Source organism: Sebastes umbrosus, chromosome 20, assembly GCF_015220745.1.
Source record: "Sebastes umbrosus isolate fSebUmb1 chromosome 20, fSebUmb1.pri, whole genome shotgun sequence".
NCBI classification, from domain to species: domain Eukaryota; kingdom Metazoa; phylum Chordata; class Actinopteri; order Perciformes; family Sebastidae; genus Sebastes; species Sebastes umbrosus.
Genome location: NC_051288.1, coordinates 25749842 through 25773346, shown reverse-complemented (window position 1 = coordinate 25773346; position 23505 = coordinate 25749842). Strand labels below are relative to the sequence as shown.

Sequence of the window (23505 nt, the reverse complement as noted above, 5' to 3'; positions counted from 1 at the left end):
ACACTAGGATCAGCATTGATTCATGGAGAGATCTTCGTCTGGTCAGCTAACATTACTGCCAAGCAGCTGAAATATAGAGTGATATTGTGCTTTTAGCTGACGTGTGTCTCCTCACTGTGTTGAGCGATGCTCGTTCATGTCTATATAGAGCGAGCAAGCGAGAGCCCGACGCTGACTTTCGTTGACTTAACGGCCACAGGTGTCGCTGTTAACAAGCATTTCTGAAAGTTACAAATAGTCCCTTTAACCGTTAACCGACAAGATTTCTGCCTCGCATGCAGCGGTGCTCCAGCTGCAGTGTATTATCACAACAGACAACTGAGTCTCCAGTTCACGTTAACTTAGCAGCTACGATGCTGCGTATAGTGTCGCGGACATGCAGCCACTTTCCCAGTAAAAGTCTCCACCGCACATTTAGTTTGGTTTCGCAGGTTGTCAGCTGTGTGTCTGCCCGGATTAACGAAAGCGATTGTCCGACAAACAGTGTGTGTGTTTGTGCTACGTTAGCATCTGTAGCTCTGCTGGTAGCTTCGTGCTCGCCGCCGCAATGACAGAGCAAGTGTGCCAAAAGGCCGTGTGTTAATTATTAACATTCCTATTTCTATCATATTATTAGCCGTGTTAGTGGCATGACTGTCGGCCGCCACTTTGGTCCAGACTGAAATAACTCAACAACTACTTCACTGATCTGCAAACAAATGTGCAAAAAAATGAACAAAAATTTGCGATTTATCCCGATTAACTATTTTAATTGACTGACAGCCCTAGATGAAACTAATCTTTTGAGAGAAACTAAAGGCGTGTTTAGTACTTATGTCGGTTTGTCTTCTGTTTTGGGCTTTTATATGGAGCCAACACTCGACACCAGACGTAATGCTTTTAGGTCAGACAGCAATAAACAATAATCAATAAATCATTCAAGTTTTTTAATGGCGTTCTGGATCACGTACAGATCTGTCGGTTCAGGCACCTTTTGATCATAGAAACAAAAAGATAAATACAGTATTAGGCTCCCTTTTATCTGCATTATAGTGTCACACAGATCTACTGTGTATCGGGTTGATGTTTTGCGTCATGGGGCAGGTGGTGTGAGCGATTTGTAGAACAGAAAACCACACTGTGAAAACACCTGTGAGTCGACATGTAACAGGTCAAACCACGGCGTAAACACAAACAGCTAGGTACACCACAGCAGCTAAATGACTGCTAAATGGGGTTAGTGGTGAATATTGGAAGTAACCGCTTCACCTAAATGACTATTTGGAAATGTACAGTACGATGAAGTAGAGTAAGGTCAACAGTCGGATCATAACATAAAGTTTATGGCTCACTTAGTTGTACTGGACGGGACTGTTTGATGCTCGCTGCCCCGAAGAACTGCGTGAGCTCTGAGGTAACCTTTGGGAAAGGAAACTCTTATTACAGTTAATCATGGTTGACCTGAACTGATCCAGTCAAGTGGATCATTCAGAGAATCAAATACAGATCTGAACGGCACCAAAGGGGAGAAAACTAATTCTATCAGCACTACAGTAATATCAGTATCTCTACTCCGCACTGTTGTGCTGCCACGAAAAACACTTTTTTATTCCTTTTTGTATATATATGAATGCATCCAGTCGATGTCTGATATTCACCTGCTTCATGACTACTTTTAGTGATAAAAAAACTAGGGCTGTCAATGGAATAAAATATTTAATCGCATGATTAATCACACATTTTTTATCTGTTCAAAATGTAGCTTGGCGAGGAAAAACTGTCATGTCCATTTCCAAAGGGGTCCCTTGACCTCTGACCTCCAGATCAGTGAATGTAAATGGGTTCTATGGGTACCCACGAGTCTCCCCTTTACAGACATGCACACTTTCTGATAATCACATGCAGTTTGGGGCAAGTCATAGTCAAGTCAGCACACTGACACACTGACAGCTGTTGTTGCCTGTTGGGCTGCAGTTTGCCATGTTATGATTGGAGCATATTGTTTTATGCTGAATGCAGTACCTATGAGGGTTTCTGTGAAGTCGATGGTTTTCTCTCTATCGAGCTGTAAACAGAATAAAATCATCGTCATTTCGCCTCATCGCTGACAGGAGAAGTGAAGTTGTGACAACGACTTGTTGTAGTTACGTTTGGAGGAAAACAGAAAGACTGATGCGCCTCCTGTCCCTTCACTATCCACCCCCGAAGCTCATCTGTGAAGCTCACCTCAATTAATCAGATCATCTTCTCTGAAAGCAGTTAGCTGGTTAGCAATGACATTTTCTCACTAATGTAAGCTAATCAAACTCTTGCATGGGGATTGCTTTTGCTGAATTCATATAAATGTCAACGCATAAAGCCGAGCGACGGCAGCTAAATTGAATTAGAAACGAGCTTTCGACTGGAGACAACAAAGTTCCAGTTGCGTCCGCAGTGAATGGCAACTCAATCAAAAGTGTCCTTTAAGTTAAATCCAAACATGTTAATTCAACGGATGACTTCATGAGAACATATATTTTTATTTCCATTGCAAGAGTTTTCCATGTTTCCTTCTTTTCCTCTCAGGAGGTAATCATTTCGACGTGGAGGTCAGGTAAAGCGGCCTCCTTTTCCAGTCCAAACCGCCCCTCTGGGTGGGAAAAAGCTCCAGGCTGCCGTTTCACACGGGCATTGTGTTGTACATGTCTGCACAAAGCTCATCCTCTGGAGGCCGTGAGGGTTAACCTCCGAGCAAACGCCCAACGGAGATTAATTCAGCGTCCTAACCCGAATCCGCAAACGACCCCTTTTTCTTTCTCTGACTTTAGGAAAATCTAAGATGAGCGAGTAGCCTTAATGAAACGCACACTCTTTCCTAGGTGCAGTAAATCGCTTGCAGCGCGACTGTGTGTTTATGTCATGTTTGTCCTTTGTTGTCACTAAAACACTGTCCCCCTCCACCGGCGCTGCTCTGCAAGGTGCACTCAGGAAAGAGGCTTTCCACTTCAAAGTAGATTCCTAGCGAAAGCTACCCAACGAGAGTCGCAAAGTGGAATCAGACTTATCTTAAGTCAGTGATTAAATACATTAAACAAGGCTTCATAATCAGTTGAATTAGGTGGATAATACATCACAGGGATGAGCAGCATGGAAAATACGTGTAATCTACTTCAGTGAAAAACACTCCCAAACACACGAGCGTAACGCACGAGCATGTGCTGTCAACGTTATGTCATTTTGCACGCAACCAGCCGCTCAAAGCGTACACATCTGTGAGTCCAAGATTGGTGGTGTAAAAACACCCAAACATCGGGTACTTGACTGTTTGGATTTCTCCATAATGAGGTACGATGATAGATTGAGCTAGTGAGAACTACAGGATATTTCATATATCGACCAATGGGAGCTCTAATTTTAGATTGTTGTTACAGTAGTCCTGCTCCCCGGGCAAAAAGTGCTCTGTCATTTCTTTATTTATTCTGCAGGGCCACATGGTGGTATTTACCCTCAAACAGACAGCGGAACGGGAAGGCTGAGAGATTGGATCTCACTATTTACTAAACAGGGCAGTAATACACCTGTTTTTGCCCTTAATCTCAGCCTGACCCCTCGCTGTCCTTTTGTCTTCCTGTTGTGTTGAATGCCATTCCTAATTTCCTTTTCAAAGTAAGGTGGTCAGCTCCCCTCTCCTTAAAGATGTAATCGCTGCAGCGAAAAGATGCATACGTGAGCAGAGAGACATCTGACGGCACATGAAAGCAGAGCTAACGCAGCTCCAGCTGTAAGCATGCCGATGAACGACGCCTCGAACTGTTTCAGGGCATCGTGTTTCTGCTGGCTGACCTAAAAACATCACGTCTGGTGTCGAGTGTTGGCTTCATATAAAAACCCAAAACAGAACACAAACCAACATAAGTACTAAACACGCCTTTAGTTGCTCTCAAAAGATTAGTTTAATCTAGGGCTGTCAGTCAATTAAAATAGTTAATCGTGATTAATCACACATTTTTTATCTGTTCTAAATGTACCTTAAAGGGAGATTTATCAAGTATTTAATACTCTCATCAACATGGGAGTGGACAAATAGGCTGCTTTGTGCAAACGTATGTATATATTTATTATTGGAAATCAATGAACAACACAAAACAATGACAGATATTGTCCATAAACCCTCACAGATACTGCATTTAGCATAAAACAATATGCTCAAATCATAACTTGGCAAACTTTCCTCGCCATGCTACATTTTGAACAGATAAAAAATGTGTGATTAATCATGCGATTAAATATTTTATTCCATTGACAGCCCTAGTTTTTTTTTTTATCACTAAAAGTAGTCATGAAGCAGGTGAATATCAGACATCGACTGGATGCATTCATATATATAAAAAAAGGAATAAAAAAGTGTTTTTCGTGGCAGCACAACAGTGCGGAGTAGAGATACTGATATTTCTGTAGTGCTGATAGAATTAGTTTTCTCCCCTTTGGTGCCGTTCAGATCTGTATTTGATTCTCTGAATGATCCACTTGACTGGATCAGTTCAGGTCAACCATGATAAACTGTAATAAGAGTTTCCTTGCCCAAAGGTTACCTCAGAGCTCACGCAGTTCTTCGGGGCAGCGAGCATCAAACAGTCCCGTCCAGTACAACTAAGTGAGCCATAAACTTTATGTTATGATCCGACTGTTGACCTTACTCTACTTCATCGTACTGTACATTTCCAAATAGTCATTTAGGTGAAGCGGTTACTTCCAATATTCACCACTAACCCCATTTAGCAGTCATTTAGCTGCTGTGGTGTACCTAGCTGTCTGTTTTTACGCCGTGGTTTGACCTGTTACATGTCGACTCACAGGTGTTTTCACAGTTTGGTTTCCTGTTCTAAAAAATCACTCACACTATAATGCAGATAAAAGGGAGCTTAATATTTATTTATATATTTATTTTGTTTCTGTGATCAAAAGGTGCCTGAACCGACAGATCTGTACGTGATCCAGAACGCCATTAAAACACTTGAATGATTTATTGTTTGATTTGAGAGTGTTTGCATTTCTAAACCGCCCTTTCATTGATGTGAAAGTTAAAATACTCCCAAGTTTTTAATTCAGTTAGAACCTTTCAGGGTCAGTATAATCAGAAAATGCTGTTTGCATGAGTTTCTTATTCAGGGTGTTGTCTTAATCAAGTTAATACTGGAAATATTACAATCCATGTAAATGTTATGTCTGTGTACAGCTGCCAAGAAAAGGCCTGATTTTTGGCCAGGTTTTTGTCATGTCCAAGACAGGCTATGGGAAGTCGTAAAATAAGCCCAGAATATGATCTATTACATGTAGAAAAGCTTTGAAAGACACTCTGACAATGAGACAATAAAAAATAAAATACTTAGAAGAGAAATGTTTTGGATGTTAGTCAGAGAGAGAAAGTCTGGCCTGCCATGTTGCGTTATTCAACACATTTCCTCCTGATCTCACAGCTGTGCAGGTCATTAGCAAACAGTTGCACGGGAACCGCGGGCCCTGCCAAAAACCTCTGCTGCAACTCCTGCTGTACATCCTGGGGTCACGGCGGGCCTCTGGGCCCGGATCCATCGGAGGTCTGAGACTTAAACGAGACACTCTCAAACATTAAGAGCTACCGGTAATGACAGATCCCCGAGGCTGGACAGGATCACGGCTGCGAATTCGGTGACCTGAGACCTGAACGGTAGGAAGTCGACAGCACGCAGTGGCACTCTCGCACCGAGCTCGGCCAAGTGGCGAGCGGAGGGTTTGGAGGTAGAGCTGTAGACAAACGTGAAGACTTGAAGTACTTCGGACTTGAGTGCCGAAAGAATTAACTTGCCTAGAGACTTGAAAACAAAAACATTCAAGTCTCCAATTTTGACCTGCATAATTTCCCGGAATAATATAAAATAAATATTCATACAAGCCAGCGGTTGACTGCTTTGGGGGGGGGGGGCAGATGGGGGGTATTAGTAGACTTATTTTTATTGAAGAATAGCAGCTAACAAAGCTCCGCTAATACACTGATCAACTCATTATTTAAAGTTACTACGAGGAACCTCTAACTGGTTATGAAACGGTCTCAATTTAACAAACATGCCTCTATATGACCTACATGAGTAAACGACACCATCAGCATCAAGCTTTGTTTGTACTCGCGCAAGACGCCGTTTCGCTACGAGCACGCACAGAGGCGTTTGTGCAGTATGCTCCGAAACACCAGGAGGCATACAAACAAAACGTTCTGTGGATAAGCAGGGTGTCAACGAGTGATACCGAAAACAACAGTAGTAAACACTGACGTAGAGATGTCTGAACAGGCCAACCTGCTCGGCCAGTCTTCCCTCGAAGGCGTCCATGTTGAAATGAAAACCGCACTGCGTTGTTACAAAAATTCAGAGGTGCATGACCAAGCGTCGCAACAACTTGGGGAGCCTTCACGCACAACGCAAAAGCCATGATGACGGCTTCACTACGGCGGCCATAAACCAGGCCGCATTCTGAATGCTCGTCATCGGTGCCACCGGGTCGGATTATGGCGAAATCAGACGAAATCATGCAGGTTCAGCTCCGTCGGGGGGTGGAGAGATCTGCGTCCGGCAACAGCGGCTGTGCAGGGCGGTAGAATGAGAGGTTTTCTAAAAGGGATTCTGCTGCTCAGAAAACGCTTTAGATTGTTATCTTGATAGCTACACTCTGATTACTGTAAAAAAAAAAAAGTAGAAATAAGGCACTGACGTTGGGGAATCAGCCCGTGGCTCTGCTTCAACTGTGCGAGAGCCTGTGGACAGATGACCAGAAATTCATCCGACTGTCTGACGGCCGGTCGGGAGGAGTTAATCGGTCTTCGGTCCCCCCCCAAACAACGCCCGATGAAGCTGAAATTCGGTCCGACAATAAGTCTTGCAGGTCAAAATTCGGGCCACAAACGGGTTGTAAACCTACAGCTTTACACCAGGGTTGGAAACTGGCACCAGCCAAATGCTGGTAAAATATGCAAGAGGCTTGTCTAGGGTCTAGTCTGGGTCTACAGTCCAAACATCCACACCATTAAATATCCTTTTCTTTGTGATCGCCTTCCTGATAGCACCTCAGTGATAAAAGCCTCCCAACCCAAACACCAGAAAGCCTTTATACACTCAAAACAAAGCTTTACTGAGCGCTGAGCTACCGTTTAAGGTCATCTCTAAGCAGCACAGGCAGAGCAGACAGTACTTTGGCATTAATCAATCACCGATCAATCATCAATGCAGGTATCAGCTCCTGCTGAAATGATTCCACTGTGCTGTTCAGATGCACTCCACTACACACACTCTGAATCCTCACATGAGGGTTACCAAAATACATTTGCAGTGGAAGGTGACCAACGCTGCACGTTGATCTGTGTGTTGCCATAACACACGAGGAGCCTGTCGTGTCGTTCTGACTGCGTGTTTACCAGCAAAGGCCAACATGCCATTTCTATTGTCACCATACCGCCCGCGATGACAGACTTTCTTTTGAACATATAGAACTACAACAGCGAGGCTGACAATAGAAACATCACCTCCCGCTGAGGTTGTGTCAACTACAGACATCCAACACTTGAACGGCACATTATAACAAAGGAGCGTGTTCAGGAAGCATGTCAGCCATGCCAGGGGGTGACTTTTACTGTCCTCGTCCGTCATAGATCAACAGCCATCACGCCATATTTCCAGTGGCTAATGGGTAATAGTAATAACACTATGCTGAAGTGTTGCTGTGTTGGTTGCACCAACAATAACTCAAGAAACGCTGACCTCCGATGTGTTCCCCCGCCGTGTCCTAAAAAAGAACTAATAGAGGGGCTTTATGGCTCCAAGCTAGGGATGCTAATTTAGAATTTTTTTCTAACTGATAACTGACCCTTGTTAACGAATTATTAACCGTTACCCAACAAGATTAGTGTGACGAACGCAGCAATGCGCCAGCTGCAGTGTATGAGCACAACAAGACAACTGAGTCCCCAGTTCACCCGTCAGGGAGCGTTACTGTAGCAGCCACGGTGCTGCGGGTAGTGTCGCGGACATTCAGCCACTTTCCCAGTAACGTTAACTCTCCATCACATCATTTAGTTTAGTTTAGCAGGTTGTCAGCTGTGTGTCTGTCAGCGTAACGATAGCGAGTGTCTGATAGACCGTCTGTGTGTTTGTGCTACGTTAGCAGCTGTAGCGTTGCTAATGTCTTCGTGCCCGTTGTTGTCACACACATACGGTCTGTAAACCCGGCGTAACATTAACGAGTGTCCAGCAGACCGTGTGTGTGTGGCGGCGAGTATGGGGTTATAGCTGTGAGCATAGCAGTGCAGTGTGTGTACAGTTTAATCATCGGTGACTAAATGCCACGACTCCTCAGCTTAAGCATGACTGTATAAAGAGAACTGGATACAGCGTTGGAGGCGAGGCCCCGTTCATTCCTCTGAGAGTTGCTCGGTGGTGCATGGAGCCAAAATGGCTCAACTTCTGAGTGGAAAAGTACCCGGATCTTCCGGCGATCTTCCGCATCCATTTGGCCCGCGGAGCAGGCGCAGTGGCGTCCGCTCGGTCACACGGCTCAGTCACACGGCTCGGTCACAGGGTAATAGCAGTCACGCCGTCATCGCGGCTTGCTAACTCCGCCTCCCAGCCCTCGCTCCAGCCTCGGTCATGAATGGAGGAAGGGAAATAACTCTGGATTCAGCTATTAGTGCGTTTTACAACTTTTAGGACCTGATGATTTAAATAAGGGCTAGTAGTCATACTGGGGAGTTAATTCACCTAAAAAAAAATAATCCTCTGAGTTACAGACATCTCTTTCCCAATGTGAGTTTATGGGAAAAAGTCTTTTTGGGCCCAATGGCATCACGTGACGGACACGGAAGTTGTAGTACCGCCGTTTGGCCACTACGATTACCAATCGGTAATCATTCAAAATTCTTAATGTCAGTTAACGATTAAACGGTTAATTATTAACAACCCTACTCCAAGCTATAGACCTGACCAGCATGGCTTTATGGCTCCAAGCTATAGACCTGACCAGCATGGCTTTATGGTTCCAAGCTATAGACCAGACCAGCATGGCTTTATGGCTCCAAGCTATAGACCAGACCAGCATGGCTTTATGGCTCCAAGCTATAGACCTGACCAGCATGGCTTTATGGCTCCAAGCAATAGACCAGACCAGCATGGCTTTATGGCTCCGAGCTATAGACCAGACCAGCATGGCTTTATGGCTCCGAGCTATAGACCAGACCAGCATGGCGTCATCTCCGAGGCTGCGCTCCTCCTTTTGGAGGAAAGAAACTCGCCGTCACAGGAGAGAAAAAGATGAAAAGCTGTTGTGTAGCGGGTTAACCGAGGCTTTCTTTGCCACTTCTTAACCGGTTCATAGCCGTATTGCTGATGTATGTTGTGTTGCTCTCCCTGTCAATATTTTTGTCTCTGACTGTATTTGCGCCGTTGCCAAAATACACCCGAGTCTGCACATGCGCAGGTCTGAGCTGCCTGTATTTGAAGCATTTTTTCTGAACTCCATCCGCAACCCCAAAAAGCTGCCCCCCCAGAGGGCGATAGTTATTCAGCGTCCGCTGTTTGTCCCCGTGTTTGCTCGATGTGCACAGTCGGCTTTGGTGTCCGTTCAGAGGGGTCTGGGTGAACGAGACCACACGGAGCCCCAGATCGTGTTGATACAGTTGCCTACCCTGAGGCTTGACAACAGCCCCTGAAGAGAGGGGGGCCAGAGAAATGGATTAGGCCCCTGGCACTGACCTTCTTCCCCGTTCATCTCCCCCCTGACTGAAGAGGTCGGGGCCCTCACAGCTGAGCTCAGAGTCCAGTCCCGGTCCTGCTGGCCACATCCTACTGGCCTGTATTCTCCAAATGGACATTGATTATTTACCGGCTGCACGGGCGCCCGTTTGATCTGATGTCGCCCCTGAACGTCTTCCTGGAACCGGCCCAGACACGTGACAAAACCCGATCCCATCAGTCATGAGGAGCATCACCTGAGATGTGAAGGACGTTTTGCTTTGCTCCTGCTGAGCAGACTTTACATCATCATAATTATGTTGAAACTAGAGGAATAAATCCAACTATATCTGGGCGGACGCCATGGAACCTTCTCACCAATCAAATGGATTTGCACAACACACAAAGACCACCCTTCTGCAGAGGAAGTACTGTAGATCTCTCACACATGAAGGAAAATCTGAGTCATTGCTCACTTCCAATAAATCAGTTTAAATCAGATCAGGGTCCAAGCACATGCCCGCTGTTATTCTGAGGAATTTAACACAATTACATTAGTGAGGAGACTTTCTAAAAGTTACCTGCTCTGCTGTTGGATTCGAAACAAGACTAGAATAGATAATAAATGAAAAAAAAGAATAAATAATTAATAATAATAATATATAAATAATAAATAACTGATAAAAGACAACGATCTGATCAGAATTTTAAACACAATCAGCGGCTACTTTGACATAAAGTAACAAAAACAGCTCCTCAAATGTCCTGATGACAAACACTCAAATCAGGGGCAGAAATTCAAAAGGTACCCCACATGACTCCAGTTCAGACATCAGCTGAAGCTGCTTAGTCACATGTCCAAACAACACGTCAAGTTATCAAGACTCCATACAGTCCGATTCCAAGGGTTAAAACATATGTGACGCTCAACATCGTTCTAGTTTTAATTAACAAAACAGACCTCTAAAGGGAAGAGGTCGACATTCAATACTGATTTGATTGTAATTAGGACTGTCGAAATTAACGCGATGACGCAATAACGCAAATTTGTTTTAACACAACTTGCGATTTTTAGGTTGTAGCGGGCTCAGTTTAAAAGCTAAAGTGAAGATACTGGTATCATATGAAACTAGTAAACCTGATGAATCCATCGGTTCCAACCATGTCATACTAGCTTGTCATGAAGGAGGTTAAATAACGCTACAAACTTACGCTAAATATTGGCGAGGAAAGACTGTCATGGCCATTTTCAAAGGGGTCTCTTGACCTCTGACCTCCAGATCAGTGAATGTAAATGGGTTCTGTGGGTACCCACGAGTCTCCCCTTTACAGACATGCCCACTTTATGATAATCACATGCAGTTTGGGGCAAGTCATAGTCAAGTCAGCACACTGACTCACTGACAGATGTTGTTGCCTGTTGGGCTGCAGTTTGCCATGTTATGATTTGAGCATATTGTTTTATGCTAAATGCAGAACCTGTGAGGGTTTCTGGACAATATCTGTCATTGTTTTATGTTGTTAATTTATTTATTTATTTATTTGACAGGGACAATACATGTAGGCATTGTTACATTTAATTAAAGTGCAACCAATGCAATGTATGTAATAGGACTTCCAGCCGTAGATAATTTGCAGACCTTGTCCGTCAGGCTTTTAAGAAAAAATAAAAATACCACATCTCACATAAAAATCACATTATACAACATCGTACATTACTATCACTTTACATACGTGTGTTCTCAATCAGAAATCAGTGATCACAGGTTCAGTTTAGTTTCAGCCAGTGTTTCACCTTTTCATTAAACGTTTTCAGGTCAGGTTGTATTTTGATTTCCGTTGGTAGGGCGTTACAGAAATGTGTTCCTTTTACTGAAAAAGATGACTAACTGAACGTTGTTTTGCGTTGTGCCGCTCTGCAGTTACCATTTATTGATACCCCTAGTAGTGGCTATTATCTATTGGTATTCATTTTTGTGACTTATGGACAAAGTATAGCTGGGGCGAGATTGTTCACACATTTAAATGGTGTGGTGGTAGAATGAGAGTTTAATTGGGTATTATTTTGGTACCTAATGAAATAAATGATGGTATTAAACCAATTACACAACAAACCTCCTCCCCCTTACAGTATAAACACTTAATTCTGCTTTTCTTTCTTTTTCTTTGTGTCCTAATTGACTTGAAATAAAAAAAACATTTGCTGCTCTCATCAATCATCATCTATTTGTTGCCAGATACACGAGTTAAAGTATTAAAAATATGATAAAGACCAACTCTGTGTGATGATTTAGTAACATCACATGTCCCTGTTACTACAGTTGTTGCTTTGTTTATTTGTGTTGTTCCTCTCCTCCTCATCTTTATTTTCTTTCCCTCCGCTGTTAAAGGTCGGAAGTTGATTTCCTATTTCTATCTGGAAAACAAGGGCAGCTTTTTCCGCTTGGCCACTGCTGCGTGTCGTTAACTGTGCGTATGGACAACATGAATCATGTTTTTGATACCGGGGAGCTGCTTCACTGAACTCAACTCTTTTCCCTCTCGACTTATTGAAAACAGCACCTCGGGTCAGGCTGCGTTTATCAGTGTACTGGAGCTCACGCGGCTTCATGTGAGACTGAATGTCCTGCTGAGTGAGACAGATAATAACTAATTCAGTAATCACTGCTAATTTCTAGTTTTTTAGATAATAAAAAGTAAATTTTTAATTCACATTGTGTCTTTTTTAAGGACGCCTAAATATTGTAAAGAAATTTAATTTGGTTTGTATATTTTTCTGAGTTTATATGTTCTTCTCATCAGTTTTATCCACTGCAAACATGTTATAACCTTTTTAAAACCATTTACATCACGGTTAACTTCTCTCCGTTTTAATTGGTTTGTTATCAAATCAGAGGCCGGATCACGGCCTCATACAGGCCTGAAGATCGTTTTCCCCTTTTCATCCTTTTTTATTATTTGTAAAAGAAAATTTAAATTTGTAAAGAAATGAGGGCTGTCAAAGTTAACGTGATAACGCGTTAACGCAGATTTGTTTTAACGTCACTAATTTCTTTAATGCATTAACACAACTTGCAATTATTAAGTTGTATCGGGTTCAGCTTTAAAGCTAGAGCGAAGATATATGAAACTAGAAAACCTAAAGAATCCATTGATACCAACCATGTCATACTAGCTTGTTGCGAAAGAGGTTGAATAACGCTCCACAGTTACGCGAAATTTTGGCGAGAAAAAACTGGCATGTCCATTTTCAAAAGGGTCCCTTGACCTCTGACCTCCAGATATGTGAATGAAAATGGGTTCTATGGGTACCCACAAGTCTCCCCTTTACAGACATGTATTATAATATTATTATTATTTTTAATATTATGTATTTTAATATTTTAATCGATTGACAGCTCTACTCAAAACCATTCACATCACAGTTAACTTCTCTCCGTTTTAATTGGTGTGTTATTAAATCAGAAGCCGGATCTCGGCCTCATACAAGCCTTAAGATTGTTTTCCCCTTTTTTTTATTATTTATAAAATATTTTTTTAATATTAATCGCTAAAATATAATTTACTTCTCAGGAGACAAAGACAATTGTGATAAGCGGGTGTTCACTTTGTTAGTGGGAAGAACATAAATAAAGAACCCAAAAAATGTATGTCAAGTTAAACCTGCAGTAGGCAGGATTCTACGTTCACCGTAGAGGCGTGTGAGAATGTTCAAGAATTCAAGGTAACATGTGGTGAGTAATTGATAAACTGGTCATTTGTGGGTGAAGTATTCCTTTAAATCCTCTCTCAGATTATTGAAAAGTGACGTGTTGGAAGCTAGCATGTGAATGTAGCAGTGTATGTGTGTGAGTGAAAGGTGCTGATGTTGCCAACACGTGTCCTCAGCATCACATGCTGCTCGTCCCACCGGGTCGCCACAGAGCTCCTGAACAGGTTTGACCCCTGGGAGATGGCACAGCAGGTCAATGACCCAGTCCCCGGGGCCATAGGTGGTAATGTTCTGCACCGAACACACAGCACTCACCTCCCGTTCCACTCAGCGAAGCCTCTCGATGAAGCTGCATGTGGGCCTGCTGGACTCCTCATTGGCTGCGATCTTTAATCGACCACGTTGGCACAATCGATGTGTTTTAACAGCCGGGAGCAGAATCGTCTGTCTGCCGTCCCCGTCGTCGTCTGCAGGCAGCGACAGGAAGCTGAAAAGCAAACACAACCCGGCGGATAACGTGTTAAATTTATGATCACCAGACCCATTATTATTATTACACATCAAGCTCAGTAAGGTGTGTTTTCAACACCCTGACCGTTGTGCTCGGGACCCCTCCCCAGAGAGAGGGAATGAGGTCATGTTCAGGAACCAACTCATCTATCAGGACAATGGACCACTCGTCACTTTCCAGGGTGCAGTGCAGCGTTGCACCAATCAGATGCCTGGGAATCAATGCCCATAGTTTCTTTATATTTCCTGAGAAGTCCAACGGGTAAAACTAACCATCTGATACCACCAAACTGCTTCCTTCCTTGGCGAGTGCTGAAGGGAAAGAACACCCAACATTGACCAGTCCCTCCCTACTCTAACAATAAAGTGTGCAGCTAATTATATATTTATAACTTTGCACACAACGATGATTAATCAGAATTACCGCCTCGTGGTTGTATGCCTCCGCCAACCAGTCAAGCTATATCACATTCACGAGAACGGACGAACAACCCAAAAACCTAATGCCAGGGTGGGAAGGATTACATCACGGTGTTAGCTGGAAGCAAAACAAAGGAAAGACTGGAGGCTAACACTAGCAGTGGACTAAAGTTACACATCTAAAATGTCATCTTGCTGTGTTGTTGCATCTCTGAAACGCTTCGCCCATATTGTCCGACTCTCTTTCTGACTGACTTTACTGAAGGATAGTTAACTATAGGCTAAGATTTATACACCCTCAATTTATCTTTACAGCGCTGCCGTTGGCCACCAGCCCGCTGGTCGGACGGCTGGCTACTTTGCAAGCTTAGCTCGCTAATTCCGCTATGCTGTCGTGCAAAACAGAAAATGAGGCGAACAAAGTTGTCCCTCATCTGGCGATAGCACTGTGCTTTCCTACGCTGTGACAAGAGTGTGTGGATGAAGCATTAAGTTGTTAAGTTTTACTCATTTAGCGACTGGCTAGTTAGAAAATGAGCCCAACAGTGGACAGCGCTGGTTCTTGTTTATTAAAATAAACAAGAAAAAAAGCCAAGAATACTTTCTAGCCAACTAACGTGTTCAGAGAATTATTCTGCCTCCACTTAACGCTCCGCCCGCTAAATACCTCACCATGTGTACTAACAGAAAAAAGATCTATAAAGGTAGAAAGTATTTGGAAACTATATAGGACATGTAAACCTTGGAGAACATGTTCAGGGTTTCAGGTCAGTGGTCCGTGCATCCTTTTAAATCCAGGCCAAACTCACATCGTTGGTCTCTTCAGCAGAACAATGGAATAGTTCCATCTTCCAGATTGTGTTTGGTCTCGTGTCAAATCTGGACCGTCATCAAAGGAACATTTTTCTCCCTCCAAACCTCCGTTGGTGTGACTGAGAAGATTGATAACGCCTGAGGTGGATTAGGAGGGATGACACATTACTCAGGTCTTCACAAAAGCGTCTTTAAATAGACGTGACCGAGTCTGACCGCCTGCTGACCTCACACACGGACGGCCGTCATTCACGAAAAGAAAAATGTGACACGTGTCTCCCGTCATCAGTGTGTATTTTTATGCAGATCAGATCTGGATCCAGATGCAGATTAAAAATATATTGTTGAAATAACACTAACCCTTTAAGAAGGTTGGCGTATGGTGCTTGTTGTATTGTGTACTTCTTTGGGGAATTACAGCAAACTGTGTAGACCCCAACGACACCCCTGTATGGAGGAAACTGTGTGTATCAGACAGATAGCAAACAAAGAGACCAGACACCTCCAGCACAACGGAACAATTCTTGTTATGTTTCCAATAGAAAAATGATAAGATATGTTTAACCTGCATCAAAATACATAGAGTGAGATATGACTATTTCTTTCTTTGAATGCAAAAGTTTGTGACAAAATAAGACAAATCATAAATCTGCTTCATCCTCCAGCTTCACTGCTGATGAAGATGTGTGATATCTCTGAAAACTCCAGAAAAAGCAAGAACCAGGACCCTGAATTTGGACCGTCACTTGTTTCTCCATCAAATATCCCACTGTACACTACCTGTAGAGCAATTAGCCAATTGATAAATTAATCAATAACATAAAATGAATGCATTTATTTTGATTAATGCTGGCTCTAGCTTCTCAAATGTGATGATTTGGTGCTTTTATTTGTCATATATGATATTAAAATGAATATCTTTGGGTTTTGGACTGTTGGACGAAGCTATCTGAACCCATGACCTGGGCCTTTGGGAAATAATAATACAATATTTCACTATTTTCTGACATTTTATAGACAAAACAAATCATGCAAATCATCAAAAGATAAGTATTCATTAATATTATGAATAAATAACTAAAATAATAGTTAATAATAATTAGTTGCAGCCCTCACTAACTGCCCAACACCACACTGCAGACAAACAAAGTTAGCGAGTGCTGTAGATGGTGAAGAAATTAGAACATCTACCTGTACTTGCCAACCTTGAGACCTCAAAGATAGGGAGGATTTCAAAACTAAAGCAAGGGAGAAGTTTCAGAGACTTTGTTTCCTGCATTCTGTTGACTTTAAAGGAATGAAAATAACAAAATAATAAGTACACCGTAACAGTATTTTTATGTTAAATAGACCTATTCTTAATTTTACTTTTAATTCTTAGGAAAGAAAACTGAATAATTCGCCCCTCTGGCGTGAATTTATGTGAATCTCTGGTCTAAACTAGGCCAATAATAAAAGCAACGCGACAACGGCAACACTGCGCTCTGAAACCCGTTATTGCCAATAATGGCTTGAGCCACGCCACGGCAGCTTTGCTGCGATGCGTGTAGAGTGCAGCTCAAACTGTGCTGCGGTGTCGCGAGCATCTCCGCTGGGAAACGACATTTAGTGTAGCTCTATTGCCGTCTGGGTGGAAACAGTAGATATTATACACGCTGTACAGCGCCAGAAACATGTTGAGATAACTAAAAGGAAAAAAAAATTAAAATTAAAGATTTTAGATTAAAAACGGTAGTCTCCCGAGAAAATCGGGAGGGTTGGCAAGGGTGCGTCTACCAGCTAAAGAGCCAAATATTTCTCTCAGTGGTCGGTGGAGACCAAAACAGAGCTAAAAGTACAGTGAATATTGGACGCACATTCATCAGGTGGATAAAAACATGACTCCGAGGTCAAAGTGTTGATCTGTGTCTGCTGGATGTGGAAGAAAAGTGAAAACGCTATGAGCTGATCATTTGTCAGGGCTGTGACCGTCAGGTTGTTCTGCACTAGTGGCCAAAAACTGATGAATAAGTTTGAGTTTTCAAGATGCTACAAACGGGACCCACAATGTAATGTATCAGTGATACTGCAGATCAGAGTAACAGGGCTTGGTTGCACACAATACACCCCCAATCCCTGACCACACTGGCTGCACAGCAGCAGCCGACTGTGGACTACACCGCCGACATTCCAGCTGGGTCTAATTTGGCTGCTTTTTTCCCCCTCTTCTGTAAATTTTATTATTATTTTTAATCATAACTGTTTCCTTTTGCGGTTATGTTAATATCTGGAAATACACTCTGGCGGCCTCAGATCACTCAGAAGTGTTTGCGTGGTGTGTGATTAAGGGCGCCTGGCGAGCCCGAAGTCCGGCCTTCGCGTGGGTAGGCAGAGACAGCAGCAATGGCAAGACTTTCCAGGAATATCTCAAATAAATCAGGTGTGATAGGCGAGTGGAAAAAACGGCCCATTTTCCATGTTCACTTTCCAAATATTCCCTCTACCAGGAAATCCAAGGTTTAACACCTTTTGTCATAGAACACGTCTGCTGGTATTTCGAACAAAAGACATGAAAAAAAGATTTTGTCTGCGAGTGTAAACAACATCTTTTTCCACGGGTTTGTTTGTTGTACTTTCCCAGGCAACAACAGAATCATCCGTTTACGCACCTCCGTCATGCTATCAGCCATTCCCCCTCCTCCTGCTCTCATCCTCCTCACGCTTTTCCAATACATCCTCAACAACACTCTTTGAGTAATTGTAGTGGTTAACGCAGCAGGCCAGATATCCAAACAGGAAACAGGAAAAAGTGCCGAAATTATTCCGATCAAGTGAGATTGGATGATGGAAAACAAGGCAAGAGGAGACATGAAAGGAGGGTCAGAAAGTGCACTCGGCTTCACACCGCTGCTTGTTTTGATTGCGGTGATTAAAAATGGACAGCTGAAGACATGCCCGAAGTCACGGACGCATCTTGATTTTATAACAGCCCACATTTAATCCTCTGGAATTATTTTTAGCCGGGTGCACCGGTGTTATCAGAGGTCTCCCGGTGACTGGATTCAGCTGTGTGGGATTATGTTGAGGTGAGAGACGGAGGTCTTTGCATGCAGACGGGCCCACAGCGCGGTCACGCAGAGGTCTCACACTGGGGCCGCTGCCATTAGAGGCTGGTCGTTGGCCCGTCACACAGTGTTGATGTTTGGACGGAGAAAATGTAAATGGAGTGTAATTTTTGGATGAAAAATCTCTCCTCTTTCTCTCCATTTTGTCTCCTTTTCCCGCCAGTGGTATCGATTCTGCAAATTAGTAAATATTGTCTTGTGAGGCATTACCGAGGGAAGTGGATTAGATCATTTTCCTTTCCTTTCATTGCTTTGGTGAGAGGCAAATGACTTGAATAAATTTTTTGAGGTTTGGTTGTCGGGTTGCCATATAGGAAACAATATTAGGAGAATGGTGGAGGTGAAATTGAGTACCTCAACTCCAGTCAGCCCGCCAGCTGGTCCCGGCTTGGCAGCACACTGTTGGAAGCGAAGCTATTTGGTACGAGCCAGTGCCATTTCCTGACTGTTCATGTTTTCTTGTTGGGAAGGGGGGAGTTTTGTTGGGGGGGGGGCCCTAACCGATCAGTAGTGAGCAGAGGTGAGACACAAAGTCACTGTTTTGTAACTCACAAGTAAGTCTCAAGTCTTTGCACTAAAGTCCCAAGTCCAGATTGACCCAAAAATAAAGAATCCAGAGTTCAATTCAGCAATGAACAACAGCAAGACTTGGTCCAAACCCTGTAAATGTCTGGGCCGTGTACGGTCAGTCTGGGAATTTGTGGCTAATTTGTTACACAGATAGTCAGTGTTCATGTCTGTAATGTTAAATCCAGCGCTACACGTCCATCAGGTCCAGCGAGGACACTAGGGGAAGCCCTGCTCCACACAACCAAAGAACATATATTGCCAAGAAGTGAAAGTCAATTGTTCGATCCATTGCAACGTCAGCGCCCAGCAGTAAAGTTACGCTTCCGCCATTTTGGACTGAAAGCGACTACCGGACGCCAGTAAAACTGATGTTCGGTAGTACTGAAATGACCTGTGTTGAACAATTAAATATTATAAATATAATAAGCGTTTTCAGTCCTAAATGGCGGCAACAGCGGTTGAAAGTTCTGTCTCTTTGCTTCTATACTCTTTGACTCAACTGGCCGTTCAAGCGGTGACGTACCCTCTTGTGGAATGCATCTGATTGGGTCCTGGTTTTCTGCTCGCCGTTTAAAACAGTAAACAACATGTCGGCCTGCTTGTAAACTTTCTGTTATTCCTTCTAAACAATCCACCAAAATCTACTTCTGAAAACATTTAAAGAGTGAAACAGACGACGCCACTCCAGAGTCTGGTTTCATTTTAGAACTAGATCGCCTAGTTTCACAGTTTGGTCCAAGTTTCGTGAGCCGGACGCGTTGCACTGGATGGGCTCATTCGCAAAAAGGACTGTTTCCGCCTTTTCAGTTGGAAAGAGCAACAGCCAATGAGGAAACTCCAACACTCGGCTGACCAATCGTGTAACTTCATCAGCCCTCTGCGGTCCAGCCAAAAAATAGAAATTGTGTTTGTTCAGTTATTTCGCCACGAGTAAATCCTCTTCCCAAACAAATCAATAAAGGATGTCTCAAAAAGTAAATGAACCTGACATCTCCGACACTGTCGATATTCCCTCAGGTACCGGACAGGTAATCGTCTTTATGCACATACTTTTGAAATAGCTTTATCCTTTTTCCAATAAATTGGACTCAGACTTTTTCTGTCTTTTTCTCACTTAAACACATTGCATTATTCAACGCCGTTGGCACACATCACCATGAATGCAGAACAAATAATCAAAGTACAGCAGCTGCGATGTACCAATCCAGGAAGCAGACGTAAACAAAACTGTTGCTTTTCTGCAGCGTCGACACATGTCGACATGTTGACACTGGGCAGTTTGACAGTCGGTATGTTGACGCAACAACGGACGCCAACCTGTGATGTGTATGTGGGTGTGAGGCATGTCTTATGGTGGCAACATAACGTCTGTTTAAATGTCAAAAACATTCAAAGAGAAATTCCCGGATCCCAATCCTAATGTTGATCCTAGTGACAACAGGGTTAGTTTGCAGTCTGAATTAATTCCGCAAAACAGCTTTGCAGCCTCGAGGCTCGTAGTTCAGTCAGATATGTCAAAGAGTATAGAAGCAAAGAGACAAAACTCTGGCCATGGATGTATAAAGGGACGACTGTAAATCAGAGTAGGAACACTTAAACATCCCTCATTTAAATCATTATGTCCTAAAAGTAGTAAAATGAACTAACAGCTGAATCCAGAGTTATTTTCCCCACGGGACTGAACCGCCCTGCACGCTCATACGACATATCTGGTTCCTGCTAGCTTCCTGCTAGCTGTATGCGGCTGTAATAATGGATATATTGGCTGTAATACATCACTTTTATTATCTTCTAACACACCCATGGGCTGTATGCTGTCAGCCTGTACCGTGGTGGATGTATTAACGTCTCTGACGTCGCTACTAGTAGCTAGTAGTGCTAGTAGCATGACATCAACAGGATTTAATGGAGTTGTCGGCTATTTACTAACACACAGGGCAAACGCACAGGACACAACCTCTTCTACATCCATGGTCTGTGGTCTATTAGACCCTCTTCTACATCCATGATCTGTGGTCTATTAGACCCTCTTCTACATCCATGATCTGTGGTCTATTGGACCCTCTTCTACATCCATGGTCTGTGGTCTATTAGACCCTCTTCTACATCCATGATCTGTGGTCTATTGGACCCTCTTCTACATCCATGGTCTGTGGTCTATTAGACCCTCTTCTACATCCATGATCTGTGGTCTATTGGACCCTCTTCTACATCCATGATCTGTGGTCTATTGGACCCTCTTCTACATCCATGATTTGTGGTCTATTGGACCCTCTTCTACATCCATGATCTGTGGTCTATTGGACCCTCTTCTAAATCCATGGTCTATTGGACCCTCTTCTGCATCCATGGTCTGTGGTCTATTGGACCCTCTTCTACATCCATGGTCCGTGGTCTATTGGACCCTCTTCTACATCCATGGTCTATGGTCTATTGGACCCTCTTCTACATCCATGGTCTGTGGTCTATTGGACCCTCTTCTACATCCATGGTCCGTGGTCTATTGGACCCTCTTCTACATCCATGGTCTATGGTCTATTGGAACCTCTTCTACATCCATGGTTTGTGGTCTGTTGGACCCTCTTCTACATCCATGATCTGTGGTCTATTGGACCCTCTTCTACATCCATGGTCCGTGGTCTATTGGACCCTCTTCTACATCCATGGTCTATGGTCTATTGGACCCTCTTCTACATCCATGGTCCGTGGTCTATTGGACCCTCTTCTACATCCATGGTCTATGGTCTATTGGAACCTCTTCTACATCCATGGTTTGTGGTCTGTTGGACCCTCTTCTACATCCATGATCTGTGGTCTATTGGACCCTCTTCTACATCCATGGTCCGTGGTCTATTGGACCCTCTTCTACATCCATGGTCTATTGGACCCTCTTCTACAGCCATGGTCTGTGGTCTATTGGAACCTCTTCTACATCCATGGTCTGTGGTCTGTTGGACCCTCTTGTACATTGTTGGTCTGTGGTCTATTTGACTCCATTTTGGATTGGACTTCCATTTACGTCCATTGCTCACTTTATGCTCCTCTGGGAAGCAGCCGGGCAAAAAGTTTAATAAATAAATAAATAAATAGTTATAAAAGTATGCATATTTATAATATAGTATTGTTCAACATAGGACATTTCATTAGAGACATTGAATATGACAATAGAATAGAAATAATTTAGTTTTACTTTTGTACGACACTTTGTAGGCGGTCGTTTTACTGGCGTCCAGTAGTCGCTTTCAGTCCAAAATGGCTGAGGCGTAGCTCTGCTGCTGGGTGCTAACTTTGCCATGGAATGAACAATTAACTTTGACTTCTTATGAATATACGTTCTTTGCTATGATCAGAACTGTAAACTCCTCTCAGATGTTTCCTGGTAGGAAAGAACCTCAGGAACCAATCTGGGATGTAGATCCCTGCACCTGAATCGCAGGTGAAGAGTTCCTCTGGTGGGAAGTGTGAAATGTTATTTTTCAGATTCACTGACCGCCACATTTAACCCTGAACACAAAGGAAAGAATGTGGGGTCAAAACAATAGTTATCAGAAGGCCGAACGCTCCTGACTCATTCAGCTTTGTGGACTAAATCAGACGGATCTAATTGAAGCCACATTCCTACGAGTGAGGCTTGAATTCCTGAGCTATTCCTGCACACGGTACACAGTGGACGCCACACACCCACTCACACATGCACAAAAAACACACCTACCAGCGTAGGTGACGGCCGGCTTTCAGCTGGACGACACAATCTCGATTTCATCAGTTACGGTGGAAGCTTTAAATGTCCCGACGTCGAGTTCCGTATCTCTTCCCAGAGTGATATCAAAGAGGGCATTTCCAGATCCCTCACAGGACGTGCTTGAGAACTTTTTACCGTTGAATGTGTGGTTGTGATTCACTGTGTTTACACAGAGACTTTCCCCACAGAGTGGCTGTGGCCACCCAGTCATAACAGTCCACCAACGTGCTGGGGTCGAGACATCAAAGACGTTTCAGTCAGGAGCATGAAATAACACTGTGACAAACACAACTCGCATGGCAGGATACAACGTCCCTCATCCGTTCGCTTTCTGTTCTCAATCAGATTGCTTATAAATGTCCAAAATTAAACCAGGCCGCTCCCTGGAATGTGGCTTCATGGTTGTACTGGAGCTTAACACAAACAGGTCAACACTTAGCACCACGAACAGGCTTTCCTGTTCTCAGTAAGTCAGGTGCCTCTAGTTTCTCCAGCTTCTTCTAGCCTCCATTTCACCCCGTTTCTTACAGTGTAGTCGCCTCAGGAAGAGATCGGTTTACAGCCAAGGTGGAGAGGAATGATTACAGCTAGGGATGTTAATAATTAACTGTTAACCGACATTAAGAAATTTAACCGATTAACGCTATCAGTTAAACGGTTAAAAGAAATATTACAAATTAAATGAAAAGCTGAGCAAACCTCTGAGGAGCGGCTTGTCACCTAAAGGAGAACAGCTGGTCCACCTTAACAGTCCACCTTAAGTGATGTAGCATTTATTCACCGGCAAATAAACTGTACACACGCTGCACTGCTTCATTCACAGCTATAATGTTACTGATAACTTATCAGGGATGCCCCGATATTCAGTAAAACTATGCGATCGGGAGATCGGCGTTAATGCTTTTATTTGAGTGCCCAGAGTAC

At 43.4% G+C, this 23505-nt stretch overlaps 1 long non-coding RNA gene across 2 annotated transcripts in view; it reads right to left on the bottom strand.

Moving 5' to 3' along the window:
- LOC119479041 overlaps positions 1–23505 on the bottom strand; it is a 130026-nt gene that overhangs the window by 20065 nt on the left and 86456 nt on the right. For both annotated transcript variants that reach the window (XR_005204588.1, XR_005204589.1), the window contains exon 4: positions 13738–13909. This is a non-coding gene — a long non-coding RNA (uncharacterized LOC119479041). The remainder of the gene's footprint in view (positions 1–13737; positions 13910–23505) is intronic.